General features: G+C 35.5%; 1 protein-coding gene across 5 annotated transcripts in view; it reads right to left on the bottom strand.

Moving 5' to 3' along the window:
* The window catches only part of Fut8 (fucosyltransferase 8), a 166,961-nt gene that overhangs the window by 136,511 nt on the left and 12,647 nt on the right, over positions 1-17,803 (bottom strand). The window contains exon 1 of one of the 5 annotated variants that reach the window (XM_070031758.1): positions 12,094-12,179. The exons of the other annotated variants lie outside the window; for them this stretch is intronic. The gene's annotated coding sequence lies outside the window, so the exon portion shown is untranslated. Of the gene's footprint in view, positions 1-12,093; positions 12,180-17,803 lie in introns of those variants that run through there. 5 annotated transcript variants of the gene reach the window in all.

The raw sequence follows: 17,803 nt of genomic DNA on the forward strand, positions 1-17,803 counted from the left end.
TTCTCTTGCCTAACATTTTCTAACACAGTGTTATGCCCACAGGGCTCTGGTTCTTTTCAAACCATAAAAATTTCAGGTCAACCAGTAGAAATTTGCTTCCTTTTTGTTTTCTTAATAGTATCCAAGGTATTTATGAATACTGCTTCTATGTTCAAATAATCAATAAGAAACATATTTAATTGAAAAATAATGCTTTTGTTAATCATTAAAAAATAAAAATGAATACACGTTCACACCAAAAAATAAATAAGACCAAGATAAACATTCATTAAGTACCTAGCTAATAGTGCATGGAGTTGATTCTATTTAATCCTCACTACAACTTTTGGAATAAATATTCTTATGTTATTCAACTGATGAGAAATCAGAAACTTAATTTCAAAAATTTAACTATGCTAGGTATGGTGATGCACACCTGAAAACCTAGAACTTGGAAGTAAAAATGGATGCTAGTAGCCATCCAACAGTGGCTCACACCTATAATCCTAGCTACTCAGGAGGCCAAGATCTGAGGATCGCAGTTCAAAGCATGGGCAAGAAGGTCCATGAGACTCGCATATACAATTAAACACCAAAAAAGCTGGAAGTGATGCTATAACTCAAGTGGTTAAATGCTAGCCTTAAGCACAAAAGCTCTGGGAAAACACCCAGGCCCTAAGGTCAAGATGTGTGTGGTGCAGGGGGAGGGGAGGGGGGAAATACCAGTTTGGGCTGCATAAAAAGGCCTGTCTCCAAAGAAATTTACCCAGTTAACAAGTGGTAAATATAAGATTTTAAACTCAATTATTTCAGTTCCTGAATCGAAGACATAAGCTACAGTGCCTTAGCTCCTACTACCAGTCTATAAGAAACAACTGCTGTCTTCCAAGTACCCTCAGTGTTGTTGGGTCTACTTACTGGCTTTTTAAAATCTTTCAGTAAGCTTCCATGCTTTAAAAATTGCTTGACATAATTCATCTCATTTCCATCCTTTCCTATACATTCATTCACCAATGAAACTTAAATATCCTTTAGATGTCTCTTATGTACTCATGTTGAACAAATTTCACAGCTAAAACTGACAGATTTCATCAGGATGTAGTCCCTAGACAGTTCTCAGCTTTTTACTCTATTCTCCACATCACAGTGTAATTAATAATTAAGACTATTTAGTGTATATTATAATTTTTTTGACTATCTAGAAATAATACTCAAAAAATGCTTGTCTAAAAGCATGTAGAATAGCTTTGTTGGAAAGATTCATCTTATTAGAAACAAAGCTTTCTGATACAAATTTGTATACAATAAAATCTTCCATTACCTAAGTTCACAGAAATCAAGAATTAGTAACAAGACCCAGATTTGCCTCTCACTTGAGGAAAAAAAAAAAAAAATCAAAAAAACTGTAGGAAACAACTACTCTCAAGAAACTGGACATCAAGAAAAAAAGAAAGGTGATTCCAAAGAGAAAAGAAATGATGTAAACTTTATGATTGCCCCACTTTACCACTTCCAGAAACTTTTCAGGCTACAGCACAGGGAAGAAAAATCAAGGTAGAGCTAAGTAAGTTAATGAATGAGTTCATCTGAACTGATGAAACAAAATAGTTCAGATGCCATGAAGACCAAGGTACCTAATGCAGAAGAAAGTAACAGAGAAGCTACACTTAAGAAACAAAACAAAACAAAACAGAGATCTGCAGAAAGTTCAAATTTTGAAAGAATCCCAAATATTCATCTCAAATAACCCAAATACTCATCTCAAATATATGGCGAAGGAAACCATGTAAGACCACAATCAGAGGCAAAGACAAAATAGAATTAGAGCCTAACATAGACCCAGGATAGTGATTGTTTCACAGTCAAAATCAAAATGCTATTAATTCATGAGCCATTATATGGAGAACTTAAGAAGGTCTTGCCTCAGTAGCAAAGACATATGCCACATAACAAATTACAAAAATCAAGTCTCAAATTATCTCCTAATAACTACATCCCAGACCAAGTCCAAGAATATTGCTAATAATACAATCAGATATTAGCAAAACTGTACATAGAAAGTTTCTGTGACAGTGCCCAGGTCCAGAGTTCAAGTCCCACAACCGACAAAAAAAAAAAAAAAAAAAAAAAAAAAAGTAAGTTTCAGAAGGCTGAAGTAGAAAAATCACTTGAGCCCAGGAATTCAAAACCAGACAGTAACAATCTAAACAAATTATTTAAATGAATAAATAAGAATACCAGGCATGAAGAAATACAAAAAAACAAGAATCATAATGAAGAAAACAATTTAATAAACCCACTTGCTATAATTAGTAACAAGAACATTACATAATTTTAAATGTGTTTTACATATTGAAAACATTAGAGACATAGACAAATTTTCAAATATTTAAATGAAACTTCTAGAGGTGAAAACTACTATATCTCAGATGAAAAAGCACCACAAGCTGGATTTGGTGTTGGCACACTTGTAATTCCAGTTACTTGGAAGACCAAGTAACTTCCAATACTTGGAAGCCAACTCAGGCAAAGTGAGAAAGATACTATCTCATAAACCAAAAAAGAACATATAATGGATAACTCAAGTGGTAGAACAGTTCGAGCATAAACTATATAAAATGAACAAATAGTATAGAAGAAAATATTAATTAAGCTGGGAAAAAAAGCAACAGAAACAATATAAAAATTAAAAATAGAAAAATCAATAAAAAAAGAATGATAAGAGCAACAGTGAAATGTCAAGTAGCCAAAATATACATAATGAATAATTGGACTTATTTCATTATAGATCAATACTTAAAAATCAAGTTCATTAATTCAGGATATCAATTTTTTTTAAGAAACAATCAAAAAAAGAAAAAGAAGAGGATTATCACAGCAGATGTGCAAAAATAAAAGCCTGTGATAAAACTCAATATCCATTATTAATTTTTTTCTGCAAACTTAGAAAAACTTAGAAAGAAATTAATTTAGAAAGAAACTTACAGACTTAGAAACTTATTCAACCTAATAAAGGGTGTCTTGAAAAATCACAAATATCTGCGCTTTTCATCTAAGTTGTGAAGGAATGTATGCTATATCCCTAAGATTAGTAACAAGATTAAGATGTCTACTCTGACCATTTCTATTCAACAGTATGCATTAGAAGTTCTAGCCATTGAAATCATGCAAGAAAAGAAAATAATAAAAGGCATCCAGTTTAGAATGGAGGAAATAAAATTCTATTCACAGAATACTTTTGTCTATGTTAAAAATTCAGTTGAATCCATCAAAACACACACACACACACACACACACACACACACACACACACACACACACACACACACACACACACACACACACACACACACACACACACACACACACACACACACACACACACACACACACACACACAATACGTTTAGAAAGATTACTAGTCCAGAATGCAAAAATCAATACTAGCAATAATCAGAAAATGGTTTTAGGTATATGTGAATAATAACAATACTGAAAAACATTAAACTGCTCAAAGAAGTAAAATTAAAATACTTCATTTATGGGTCAGAGAGTTTATTTTTATGATGCCAATTCTTTTCAAATGTATCTATATTCAATGCAATATCAGTTAAAATTTCCCTCACCTCTTCCCCTTTCCCTTACCCTATCCAGGGCTCACATGTCAATTTGTGGAAAGAATATAGTCCTATCTCACTGCAAGGTAAAAGAAGCTGATCTAGAGATATATAACCATAGCTGCCTAATTCCTTGCCACATGGAACTTGACAGAAATCCATTCTTTAACAATACTAGTAAAAGCTGGTCACACAGAAATGGCCCTGTAAGACACTCTTCTTCAAACCAACCTGGTAGAGAATACAAGAAGTATCTAGCACTGGACCATTGGCTACTGGTATTGAGCCCCACTAAGTACTGCAGGAGTCAGAAACTATGAAGATACACACCCTACAGAAACTGTGAATTGACACCGAGGAAATGAGACCATGCTGCTGCAGTCTCGGCAGCAAGCAAACAGAATAAAAGAAGGAAAACCTGACTGCAGTGTCTTTATTAACTAAACTTAACATTATGCCCGATGGCAAAAAATGTAAGGGCCTGCTCCAATTTTACAAGAGAGGCAAAAAGAGTTCATTTAGAGCAAGGGCACAATAAATCAAGCAAAATAATTATGAAAAAGAACAAATTACATGGGTAAACATCACCCAGTTGAAACAACTTATAATGCCACAGCAATTGGTATGGTAAAGGCATCAAGATGGGCAGAGGCCTATCTTGGTAACAAATATTTGTTAACAAATTTCTGATAAAAAGTCAAATAACATCTAGGTGCAGGGGCTCAAACCTGTTATCCTCGCTACTTAGATGTTAAGATTTGGGAGGTTAGCTAAGGCAAAAAAATAAATTCTCCACACTCCATCTCAACCAGTGTCTAGACAATTATCCTAGCCACCAGGGAAACACAATGGCTGGATACAGTAGCTCATACCTATCATGCCCAGTGATACAAGAATTGCAACCCAAACCAACTAAACATAAAGAGACCCTATCTTGAAAACAGTGTAAAAAGAAGCTAGAGATGTGACTCCTTGTGCCTAGAAGCACAAGGCCCTGATTTCAATCCCCTGTACCAGCAAAACCAAAAGAACAATCATTTCAGCAAATGGTATGACAACAATTGAGTGAATCTAAAGAGGAGGGATTTTTTTCTCTACATTAAGTAACCTAAAATGTATATAAGGCCTAAACATAAAACATAAAACTCTAAGATGTCCAGAAGAGAACATTAGAGAACACCTTTTGTCCTTGTATTAGGAAAATATATCACAGATACAAAAACACAATTCGTATATAAACGAACTGATAAACCTAGACTTCATTAAAATTAAAAATGTTTGCTCTTCAAAATACATTGTCAAAAGACAAGGTAGGGGGACAAAAACAAAAAACAAAAACCTCTGCCAAGCATTATCAAGTCTGTATCTAGTAAAAGTATTTTCTAAGGGGAGAGAGAGACAAGGTCTCCATGTATACCAGGTTGGACTCAAACTCACAATCCTGGGCTGTGTGAGATGGTACGCACTTGTAACCTCAACTATTTGAGAGGTAGAGACAGAAGGATCACAATTCAGTCCAATCCAAGCAATAGTAAAAAATCCTATTTGAAAAACAAATTAAAACAGAAAGGGTTGGAGTGAAGGGGCAGGTGTGGCTCAAGTGAAAGAGCACTAGCTTGGGAAGTTTGAGGACCTGAGTTTAAACCCCAGTACTCACGATCTTCATGCCTCCCAAGAGCTGGGAGTATAGATATATGTCACCATGCTCACTCCTTTGATAAAAGAACCTATCAAGAATATATTAAAAGGACCTGCGTAAGCACAGCTACTTGACAGATGAAGATAGAAGAATTGTGGCTCAAGGCCAGCCATAAAAAGAAAATTCTTGAGAACTTATCTCAAAGGACAAACTAAGCATGGTGGGACCTGGTGTAATCTCAGGTAAGCAGAAGGGAAAGGTAAGAGGATTTCACTTGTCCAAAATCAGAGAACCTATCTAAAAAAATAAATAAAGCAAAAAGGTCTACTGTGTGGTAAACTCAATAGGTGAATGGGTAAACAAATTACAGCATATATCTATCTACATCAATTATCCATTTATTGTCACTCAGTTTTGAATGCACCTTTCAATATATGCTATGAAGTAATTATCTCTTTTAATATTCCTCCTTTAAGATGAATACCATATTAGGCTTTCTCATATAGAGTACTGAAGGGATTCTAAAGTAAAAGAAAATTCCTCCACACTATCTGTGGAGACATGTGGTTGTTAGGACTTCTGATGTAGTATATCAACTACTTGTAGAATAGTCTCTTTGCAACCCTACAGCCTCAATCTGGCAAGAAGCTATTACATCTTTCTTTTGATATGGAAATCAGAGTCCTTGCATATGCTGAAGGCCTCTTGTCAACACTTGTACCTACCCTTCCTCCATAGAGCTTTACTTAAAGCATAAACTGCCTGTATGCAAGAGTCACACCTCCAACAGCCTCTCTTGCTGTAAGACTCCAATGTAATACACACACTTTGAAAGTGATCTGCCCAGAAGGAAGAGATATTAAGATGGTATTTCAAGACCAGCCTGGGCAAATTGTTAAGGGAGACCTATCCGCTGATCTACCCCATCCCTCAAAAAGTCAAGCATGTTACTGAAAACCTACGACAACAGCTACTGGGAAGATAGACATGAGGATCAGGCTGTGAGGTCATTCAGGCAAAAGCAGGATATTTCATTTAAAAAATACACTAAAATACACTAAGATAATGTGATATTAGGAAAATGAACCCTTAGATACGTATTTAAATGTTTTTTTCTTTCATGCATTTGTTTCTAGCGCATTTATAAGATTATTTCTTTGTTGCTTTGTATGTCCCTCCCCCACAGTATAACCCTTACTTTCACTATATTTGATGTGGGTATAATTTGTGGAGGAGATGGGGAAAAACAAGTCGTTTAAGGATATAGGTGGACCCTTGCAACAATGAGAACTACAAGTTGTCATGTCGAAAACGAACTTTACAACTTTGGTGCGGGGGGGGGGGGGGGGGGGGGGGGAGGGGGGGGGGCTGGGAAGGGATGTGAAGGGTAAACAAAGGAGGAGGCTGTAATGCTTGATAAGAAATGTACTCATTATCTTGCCCATGTAATTGTAACCCCTCTGTACAGTATGTTCACAAAAAATTAAAATTAAAAAAAATACACTAAGAAACCAAAAACAGCCCAGGGTGTGGCTTAAGTGGTAGAGTGCTTGCCTAGAAAGTATTGTTACTGGGTAGTCACTGAGTGTTAAAAATCTCCATGCTCTTCAAAAGAGTAAAAATATGATAGTCAATAGCCTATATGATTAAAGAGAACTTGAAATATAGCTAAAGCAAAGCATTTAATTGTTTATTCTGCTTAATTTGCATAGCTGTATGTAACTAGTGGTCACCACCTTAGATAGTATAATTTCTATTTTTTTTAGTATTTATTTGGTGGTGGGGTTTGAACCCATGAGCTTGAGCTTGCTAGGCAAGTATTCTACCATTTGAATGATGTCCCTAACCAACTTCAGATTCTTTAACCACCATGAATGGCTAAGCGACCTTCTATCACCTGTTCCTCTGTGCCTGTACCCTCTTTAAAACTCCCAAGCTAATAAAACAGCTAATCATTCATTAACCTCCTACTTACAAAACACAATGCCAAACACAAAAATCCTGTTAAGTAAGTTCACAGCCTGTACTTGCTAAATTATGTTACTACCATGAGCAACATTTTAGCTTTAACTTGCATTTATTTGCCTTTTTATTCTAATTAGATTGTAATTTGTATTTGCATACATTAGTAATACCACGAAGGGATTTCTGTGACATTTCCCCCATGTTTACAATGTATTCCAATGAATCCTACATATTTATTCTTCTTAAAGGAACTTCATCTGGTGTTTACAGTATCTCTTACTAACATTTATTTTGGTTTTAATTAGAGCAAGCATTTATAATAGAGTTAATCATTTATTATTTCACAAGTCTAATCAATGTGCAGTAAACTTCATCTTCCTCCTCCCTGCAGATTGTTTTAAATGGCAGATTATTAAACTAATAATATCATGTTACATTCTGGATTAGAAGCACTACAACTGATTTACTATAGCTTCTGGAATCATATTAATGCATTAAATATAACATTATTGACAGGTATATTATATGATTGTAGAATACAATCCAGCAGAAAATCTAAAATAAGTACCTTTGTTCTTTTCCTTTTTTTTTTTTTTTTCCAGTCCTGGAGCTTGAATTCTGGGCCTGGGCACTGTCCCTGAGCTTCTTTGACTCAAGGTTAGTCCTCTACCACTTGAGCCACAGCACCACTTACAGCTTTTTCTGAGTAGTTTATTGGATATTAGTGTCTCACAGACTTTCTTGCCTGGGCTGGCTTTGAATCTTGATCCTCAGATCTCAGCCTCCTGAATAGCCATGATTACAGGCACCTGGCAAGTTCCTTTCTTATTACATTAGTAAAAAGGCAATTTTACCCATCTCTTTCGTTCTCTAAAAATGCAACAAAAAATGGCAATTCTTCATGTCAACAATGACTGAGTTTTTACCATTATCAATACAAAAAAGTCTTGAAATTATTGAGTCCAAAGAAGAAGCTTTGTTGATGTGCTCCAAATCTCATGACTCACTAAAATAAACTTTATGTTTATGTGGGTTACTGTGGATGTGGCTAAAGTGGTAGAGCACTTGCCTAGAAAGCATGATGATCTGAGTTCAAATCCTAGTATTACAAAATGGCAGATATGAAACTATTAATATCCAGTATCCTAGTATTATACAAAGTATTAAGGAAGGAAAAGGAAACTATTGATTTCTTTAGCATGAAAAATTAAATTCCTTAGAATTATATTTATGGTAACATCAATAAAAGGATAAATAGAAGAGCTGAGAGTATAGTCCAGTGAGAGAATACTTGCTTATTACGATGTGAATGGCCCTAGGTTTAATTCCTAGGTACCACTAAAAAATAAGACTATCATAGGATTATACAGAAACTCAACTTTGAGGTAGCAGAACTAAAAAAAAACTAGTGAGACTTGTTTGTTTCATGAAAATAAGGAGCCTATATGTAGACAAGATAAGAACACAAAAAGCATATTATTAGCAAGAAACATAGGAACAATCAATGCTTTACCTCATAAGGTTCTAAAAGACTCACAAAAATCAAATAAGAGGGGAGGGGAAGGGAAATAACAAAATGCTGAAATAAGGATATAGGTTGACCCATTGTAACAATGACATGTACAAGACACTATGTTGAAAACAAACTTTACAACTTGGGGGAGGAGGGGGTTGGGGAGGTAAGGAGGGAAGGGATCGCAGGGGAAAAACAAAGGAGAAGGTAACAATGCTCAATAGGAAATGTACTCATTACCTTACCCATGTAACTGTAACCCGCCTGTACAGTATTTTTACAATAAAAAAATACACACAGAAAATCAAATAAGAGGAGCTACAGCTAAAAACCTACAACAATCTGGGGGGGTTGGGGAAAGACATCCTCTAGATATATTAAGTCAGCACTCAAGAACTTACTACCTACAGTTTGATTCGGTTTTTCAAGAAAAAAAAAAAATTAGAAAGAGAATATAAGTGCCCAGCACAGAGTTAAGGCACTGGGAACAGCTCTTAGTAGTCTTTTATCAACTTTAATTTCCACCACAATATCTGAGCAATAAACTCAAGATTCAAGTCAATTGTAAAATATAAGGATTATATTTCTACTTTTGGTGTAGTGTTTGTTTCAAATTTGGGAGCATTTTGTATTATCAGATTAGGTATGTTCACCTGTATTCTGTCTCAGAAATATCTCTAAAAATGTTCTTGGTCTGTTAAGACATTTTTCCTACTTTAGAAATGTTCTCTGAGAACACAATATAGCATACTATTTTTCTATAAAGCAACTATGAAAGTTATATAATTCATCCAAAAATATTCAGAAACAAATAGTCTGAAGTTGTATCACTGCAACTTTAGTATCTATCTTAAGAGCAGGTACCTACACCAAGCAAATTCTGAATCAGAGAATAATATTATCTTAAGATTTTTTTTATCTGCAGCAAATAATGAATATTCCTTGTGAATATTAAAATCGTTTTTCAAGCACTTTGAAAATCATAATTTCCTCAAGCATTACACTTTTATCCCAAATCTTCCTTCAAGAAAATTTACACTGACTTTATCATGCCCAATATTTGGGCTTTTAAACTGAATTTTTAACATAGAAAAGGTCTTTTAACTTATTTGGCTTTTAGTACCTGTGAGAGCTCTGTATATAAGGCTTAATTATATAAATCTCCTTTGTATATTTCTAACCTACCACTATATTCAAGAAAATAAGGAAACATCACAAGTTTCAATATCCCCTCTTCTAGTAATTATATATCACTTCTCTTTCCACAGACTCAAAATGGCCCTGTATTGTTATTGTAGTCTTGTTCCCTAAGCACAAATGTCTGACAATTTTCTTTCTGGTTACTTTGTAATGACATTCTTAGTGTCAGGCACAGTGGTATATACCTGTAATTCCAATACTTGGGAGGTAGGGGCAGGAAGATTTCTAGTTCTAGGTCAGCTTGGCTACACAGCAAGGCCAAGTGTCAAAAACAGAATAATGAAATAAAATGGAATGGGAATATAGTTCAGTGGTAGAGCACTTGCCTATTACGGCCCTGAGAGTTCAGTCTCTAGGGTCTGAGGCAGGAAGACGGGAGAAGGAGGAAAGACAGAGAAGGGGGAAGAAATGGAAGGGAGAAAGGAGAGAGGCAGGAAGGGGAGGAGTTAAGAAGAAATGCAATCCTGGGGCTGGGAAGGTGGCTCAGTGGTAGAGCGCTTGCCTTGCATGTCTGAGGCCCTGGGTTCGATTCCTCAGCACCACATAAGCAAAAAGAAAAAAGCCGGAAGTGGCGCTGTGGCTCAGGCGGTAGAGCGCTAGCCTTGAGCTGAAGAGCTGAGGGACAGCGCCCAGGCCCAGAGTTCAGGCCCTACAACCGGACCCAAAAGAAAAAAAAAAAGAAGAAGAAGAAATGCAATCCTAACCCAAAAATGTGACATTAAATTCATATGATTTTTTCAACAACAACAACAAGTTACTTCTTTTAATAAAGAATAGAATCATGTTTTTAATTTTTAAATATATGACTGGAGCATCATGTATACTCAAAACATAAAACATCACAAATGTTTTCCACTGATAACTGAATAAAGTAACTATTGATAGATCCAATGGTAGAGCTGTCAGAACACAGTAGAACACTAAGTACACTACACTATAACAAAAGAAAGAAAAACTATTGACACATATAACTACTGATAGACACAGAACATGGATGAATTTCAAAGGCATTATGCTAATTTTTGGAAGACTTAAAAACTACACATTCAATAATTTCATTAAGTAATATATTGAAAAAGGCAAACTTGAGGGGTAGAAAACAGATCTATGATTGTTACAAACTATAATGGAAGGAAAGGTTAACTAGAAAGGAACAACATGAATAAATTTAAAAGACAAACTGTTTTAATTGTCATGATGAATAAACACTGGCCAAAACTCACAGATTGAACACTAAAAATTAATTAATTAAAATGTTAATGTACTGAATGTTAACATGTGGACAAGGATACCTTTAAAGGTCAGCTGTTAAAAATGTTAGAAATTGATGGGCTCCAGCGTCTCATGCCTGTAATCCTAGGTACTCAAGAGGCTGAGATCAGAGGATTGCAGTTTGAAGCCAACCTGGGCTAGAAAGTCCCTGAGACTCTTATCTCCAATTAACCACCAGAAAACCAGAAGTGGCACCGTGGCTCGAAGTGGTAGAGTGCTAACTTTTCAGTGAAAAAACTCAGGAGCAGCGCCCAGTTCTGAGTTCAAGCTCTATGACGAACAAAAATAAGATTAAAATAAAATAATTAATTAATTAAAATGTTAGACATTTTTAAAGTGAAACGGCTTCTTTTCATCATCAACTATGCTATACAATGATGCCAAAAGTTCAAAATATCAAAACATTTAGCCACAACTAGTTCCATCTAGCTCCATATTTTAAATTACAGAGAACTTCAAGGGAAATACTTTTTATTTTATGAGGTACAAATGGTACATAGTATACGGTCAAAAATGATTTCTGGCCAGGCACCGGTGGCTCACGCCTGTAATCCTAGATACTCAGGAGGCTGAGATCTGAGGATCAACGTTTCAAAGCCAGCCGGGGGAAGGAACCTCTGTGAGACTCTTATCTCCAATAAACCACTTGAAAAACCAGAAGTGGCGCTGTGGCTCAAGCCGTAGAGCTCTTGCCTTGAGCTGAAGAGCTGAGTATCCGGAAAGGGCCCAAGCCTAGTGACCAGCAGGAAAAAAAAAAAAAGATTTCTAGCTAATACCCAGTTCAAAAAAAGTTTACTTGGCCTTTTTACTTCACTGATATATACATATTCAGCTTTAGTCACAAGCTTATCCAGCTCTCAAAATATGAATATATAAGCAAGGAAACATTATCCATAAAATGTACTAACCTGAGGTTGTTCAGTTAATCAATAAAGACTACAAAGCACTTTATGTTGAATGAAAACATCACCAGAGTCATAGAAAAAGTAGTAACCTAGAACAAAAGACAAATACTGAAATTCAACGCTAATAACGTAACAGCATTGTTATAATTTTTTTTAAAAAACTTTTATTTTCCTTTATGCAGCCAGTCATAACTTGTAAATTCACTTATGTTGTACACTCACTTATCTTGCAACAAGTACTTTCCAAATGCCTACAAGAAATGGATTTTCATTTTGCAAACACCCCACCCCAGTGTCTTAATTTGCTTCACAGTTCATCTCAAAACTAGTTCATCTCAAAATTAGTCAGCAGCCATAAAGTTTGCTTTGTGAACACAAAACTACTTAATTTTTTCTACCTTTAACATATATGGCAATCAAAAATGTCTCCTAACAATCTATGGCTCAAAAATCTACATTCCCCACACCCTAATTACCTCTACAACCTAATTTCTTACTTTCTTCTAAACAAACTTCTACTCAAATCTATTTAATCTACTTGCTTTCCAAAGAACAATTTTGATTCTCATCTATCACCCTCCAATGCACTATTCCTTATTTTTTAGAAGAAACTTTTGCTTCTTGTCAAACTTTGTTCATCAACTTCCTCAAAATCAAACTCCAAAATCAAACTCTACACCCTATCTGAAAGCAGAAGCAATCATTCTATACTCCATTAATCTTTACTAGAATGCTTTGCTACATTATATTTGCAGCATCTTGTATAACTATTAGGGACCCAATCTACTTCTTTTGTTGCTGCCTCTCTGTCATCTAGTACTATGTTTAACACACAGTAGAAAATCAATATGGTTAACTGTCAAGTAAAATGGTTTTAAGAAAAATTCGCATCAAATGTTCACTGCATGTATGTATGAAAGTGACAAAAGACACTACAATTCTATAGAAATATCTGGCCTTTACTGTTGTAACATTTACAGTAACTTTACAGTAACATTACTATTGTTTTGTTATTGTTTTTGTTTTTTTGCCAGTCCTAGGGCTTGAACTCAGGACCTGGGCACTGTCCCTGAGCTTCTTTTGCTCAAGGCTAGCCCTCTACCACTTGAGCCACAGCACAACTTCTGGCTTTTTCTGTGCATGTGGTACTGAGGAATCGAACCCATGGCTTTGTGCATGCTAGGCAAGTACTCTACCACTAAGCCACATTCCCAGCCCAGGAACATTACTATTAGTCCAGAGGTTTATTCCAATGACAACAAAGCCTTCTGAAACCATCTTTAGACAATCAGAACTAATACAGAAACATGGTCACCAATCTAAACTGTACCACCACAAAGGTAATCCACTTATTTTTATTTTAAATTCCACAAGTCAGAAAGTTCTGAGGCAAAACAGCCCATAAGAACAGAACATTCAATAAATGCTGTAAACACAAAGTAAGTACCTTTCTTTGCTTTATTGTTTATATTATTTCATCTGCTAGATTTATTTAAAGAGGACACACAGCTCCCAGAGGCCATAAACATGCAATTCCTAAAGAACCATGAAATCTAAGATCAGCCAAGATTTGCTGTAATTCTTCCCTGTTAACCTCACCTAAATGTTTTTGACATCTTTCCAAAATAATCCAATATTGTGGGATTATGCCTCTAGCCATTATAAGATAATTGGTACCAGATTAACCTTCAGAAGAGATACAATTGCAAAGCCATACAAATATGAAAGGCAATGGTGTCCAGACACTATACAAAAATGTAGATCTGTGCTCCTTGAAAGAAGAAACAAACCACACAAGGCTCTATGAGCATCCTGACTTTCTGCCAAGAGACATGCTCTAGTTACACTGCAGGCAGAAGAGTCAAAGCAGAACAGCTGTTTTGCTTACTAGAAGAGACAAATAGCCAAATTCATTACTTAAAGTAGTAGGAAATACTAGGATAAAACACCAGGAAGGGGTTGGGAATGTGGCTCAGTGGTAGAGTGCTTGCCTAGCATGCATGAAGCCCTGGGTTCAATTCCTCAGTACCACATAGACCAAAAAAAGCCAGAAGTGGTGCAGTGGCTCAAGTGGTAGAGTGCTAGCCTTGAGCAAAAGAAGCTCAGCGACAGTGCCTAAGGCCCTGAATTCAAGCCCCAGGACCAGCACAAAAACAAAACAAAACAACAACAAAAAGATAACAGAGCGTGAATCAGGCAAAATAATAATAATGATAGTAATACTGGAAACTAAAGAAAACTGCACAGCTCAATGTTGACACAATCTAGGAGCATACAGCTCCATCCATCCATATATACTTATACATAAAGCAACAGCAACAAATAGAGATCTCAGTAGAGCTGAATTTGCCCAAGAATAAAAACTGCTATAATGATTCCAGTAAGGCTTAAGAACAAAACTTGAAAAATAACTTAAGACTTCAACTCAATACCTGTAATCACCACCAAAATGGAAAATCTCATAATTCTTCAGGCATGTAGTATTAAGAAGGGTTTAACCTCAATGGAGCAAACTGATCAAGATCCACTGTATTCATAAACTGCTCCTTTATACAACTACTTAAAGATCATTTTTAAAACCTTATATTAAATGATCCTACTTAATAAAGACTAAAAGCAACACCTAAAAGAATTTTTTTCCAAGAAATTTAAATTCATCCCAGGAAAATTCTCAAAGACATTTATAGAAATACAAAAATATCTAGTACCCAACAAAGTAAAATCTGCAATCTCTTCATCCGGGCACTCTCTCTCAGATTTTCGGTGCAAGAATGACACTCTACCACTTCAGCTACAGCTCCACATTTTTAAACTAATTACTGTAGTCTTTAATGAACAAATACAAATTGCTAAGTATAGGAAAAAATGATTAACATTATAGACATCAGGGAAATGAAAATCAAGACAAAATCTTATCCCAGTTTATCTCAACTCGAACAATAATGCTGGGTGCTGATGGCTCATGCCTGTAATCCTAGCTACTCAGGAGGCTGAGATCTGAGTACTGTGGTTCAAAGTCTATGAGATTCTTATCTCAAATTAACCACCAGAAAACTGGAAGCAGTGCTGTGGCTCAAAGTGGTAAAGCACTAGCCTTGTGCAAAAAAGCTCAAAGACATTGCCCAGGCAATCAGTTCAAGTCCCACGACCAACCAAAAAATAAAAATTCTAAACCTAAAAATGGCTATATTGTTTGACAGCAGCCTATTTACTATGATTAAAAATAGAAATTCACTGGTAAAATTTGATAATGGTCAGAGACAGACAGATAGAACCATAGGCCTTGAACATGTCTTACCAGTGCCCTACCACTAGGCAATATGTTCAGCCCTTCATTTTTAGAGATAGAGGGCATCAGCTGATGCTGGTCCCAAATTCATAAGCCTCCTGCCTCCACCTTCCAAGTGCTAAGATTACAAAGTTGTACCACATACCCAGAGATCTTGATATTTTGAAAGTTCAAAAGTTATACAAAGCAGTATCTCTTCACATTAAAATTTTTCCAGTTATACAATCAGCATTTAGCTACTTTATATACATTACAAATTCCATGGAGAATGCTTAAGTATGGCATAGCATATATTGAAAAGAATATTTTAACAGAAAATTGCCTTAGAAAGTGCTATACTTATTCCTAGAATGCTGCCACTGAATAAAAAGCTTTGCTATTCAACTTTTGGAAGTGTTTTAAAGTCTTAACACAATTTTTATAATACTGTCAGGAGTGACAAATCGTCATATGTTAAATAATAAATTGATGTGGGGATATTTCTGGCTATTTTAAAGTGGCTTACCCTAAATTAGAAATACAGAGAGTGTAACTGAAAAACACAAAACAAATTTTCTTATGCTGTTGTAATGACACCATCACTAAAATATATTTATAGCTACATTCCCTATTCCCCTCTTCCACAGTATTTGCTCTCTGGGTTACCACTCATACTTTCTAGAATGGTTAAAAATAAGTTTCAATCATTTTATAGCCATATTTCCTACAATTATAGTTAATGAAAGAAGCCCAAAAGATTTCCAAGAGTCAAATTACAGCACTCTGAGCTTTAAATTTAGCTGGTTGTTATTCAATGCCCTTTCTTTTCATGCTACACAGAAAATGCATATTAGCCCTCTGGCGTACACCTGACACCAGCCTAGTTAGTCAGTTTTTCACTCTTGTTCCAAAGACACATTGTAGCTAAAGTTTTTAAGTTCCTACATAACTATGTTTTACCTAGTTTGTTATCTGAATATTGTCAATCAGCAATGGCCCTAGGACAAAATTTTCAACAATAACTAAACATCCCCTTTTGTTCTTTGAAAAACAAAATAGTCCTACCTGCCCATCTTGAGCCTAGCTTGATACAAACTTAATCCAAAATTGTTTCACCCTACCTTTTACCCTCAAAACAAAAGAATAACTAAAGAATCATAGTCTTTTTTAATCTTCATACAAAATTCATTTAATTTGAAACTCTACCTCAGAAAATTATTCAACTGTACCTTTATTTTCTTCAAAAACTAATTTAGCACTTATGATTCTCAAAGTTGTACACATGAACTATGAAATACTTCAACCCAAGAATCATCCATCTTGATTCTTTCAGGCAGTCTCAAATTTGTTCAATGGTCAATCATCTGTTAGGCCATGCTTTAGTCTATTCAGGCTGTATTGGTCCCAATTCTGGGGGATAAGAATTACAAGACCAACCAAGGCTCAGCAGACAGGATCTGGTAAGGGTTGCTCTGCTTCGTAGATAATACCTTCTCACTGTGTACCCATATGGCATGAGGGAACAAGTTTCCTCTGACATCTTCTATATGGGCACTAAATCCCATTCTAGACAACTCTGTCTCATCACTTAATCACCTTCCAAAGGCCAATAGGTCTTAACATAAGATTTAGGCATATACTAACATTAACTGTAGTGGACAAAAATCTTTATTACTGGATTCAGTTTTACACACTGATCTGCTTTTTGTGTCCCTACAGCTTTGTTATTTCTATAAATTTGACATGGACTATGGAATTACGGTCTTTTATGGCTTCCTACTTTCATTTAGCATATTCCTATTTAGTACTTCAAATTAATAGATGAAATAGAAAATCTTTGAACTTGGAATCAGGAGACTTGTAGAATAATAATGTTGGCTCTGATACTGTATAAACTTGGCAAGCCACTTAAGTCCCCTGAGTTTGTTTCTGATCCCACAAGATAAATTAATTTTGACCTTTTTTTTTGGCAATACTGGATTCTAAATCTGAGATTTCTGAGCTCTGTCACTTAAGCCACACCTTCAGCCTTGTTTTTCATTAGTAAATCCTGAAATCAGGTTTTCATTCTCTTGCTGGAGCATGTACCTGGACCATGACCTACCTATTTTAAATTTCTTGTTGTAGCTCAAAGGACCGGCTAATTCATATAACCACATCTAGCTTCTCTCCATTGGGACAGAATCTTGAAGATTTTTCAGCTCAGGCTGACATGAAACCACAATCCTCCCAATCTCAGCTTGGCATGACCATTGTACACACCACTGGGCCCAACTACAGGTTGAAAAGGGGTATCATGAATTTTTCTGTCCAGGCTCATCTCAAACCATAATCTTCCCTTTCTCAACCTTGCCAAGTAAGTAGGACTGATTCCAGACATAAGCCATTAGCACCTGGCAAATTTTAAGTTTCTTAAATTCTAATTTTCACAGCAGATAAACTATC

This window comes from Dipodomys merriami, unplaced genomic scaffold (genome assembly GCF_024711535.1).
Source record: "Dipodomys merriami isolate MVZ:Mamm:240054 unplaced genomic scaffold, mDipMer1.0.p SCAF_1, whole genome shotgun sequence".
Taxonomy (NCBI): domain Eukaryota; kingdom Metazoa; phylum Chordata; class Mammalia; order Rodentia; family Heteromyidae; genus Dipodomys; species Dipodomys merriami.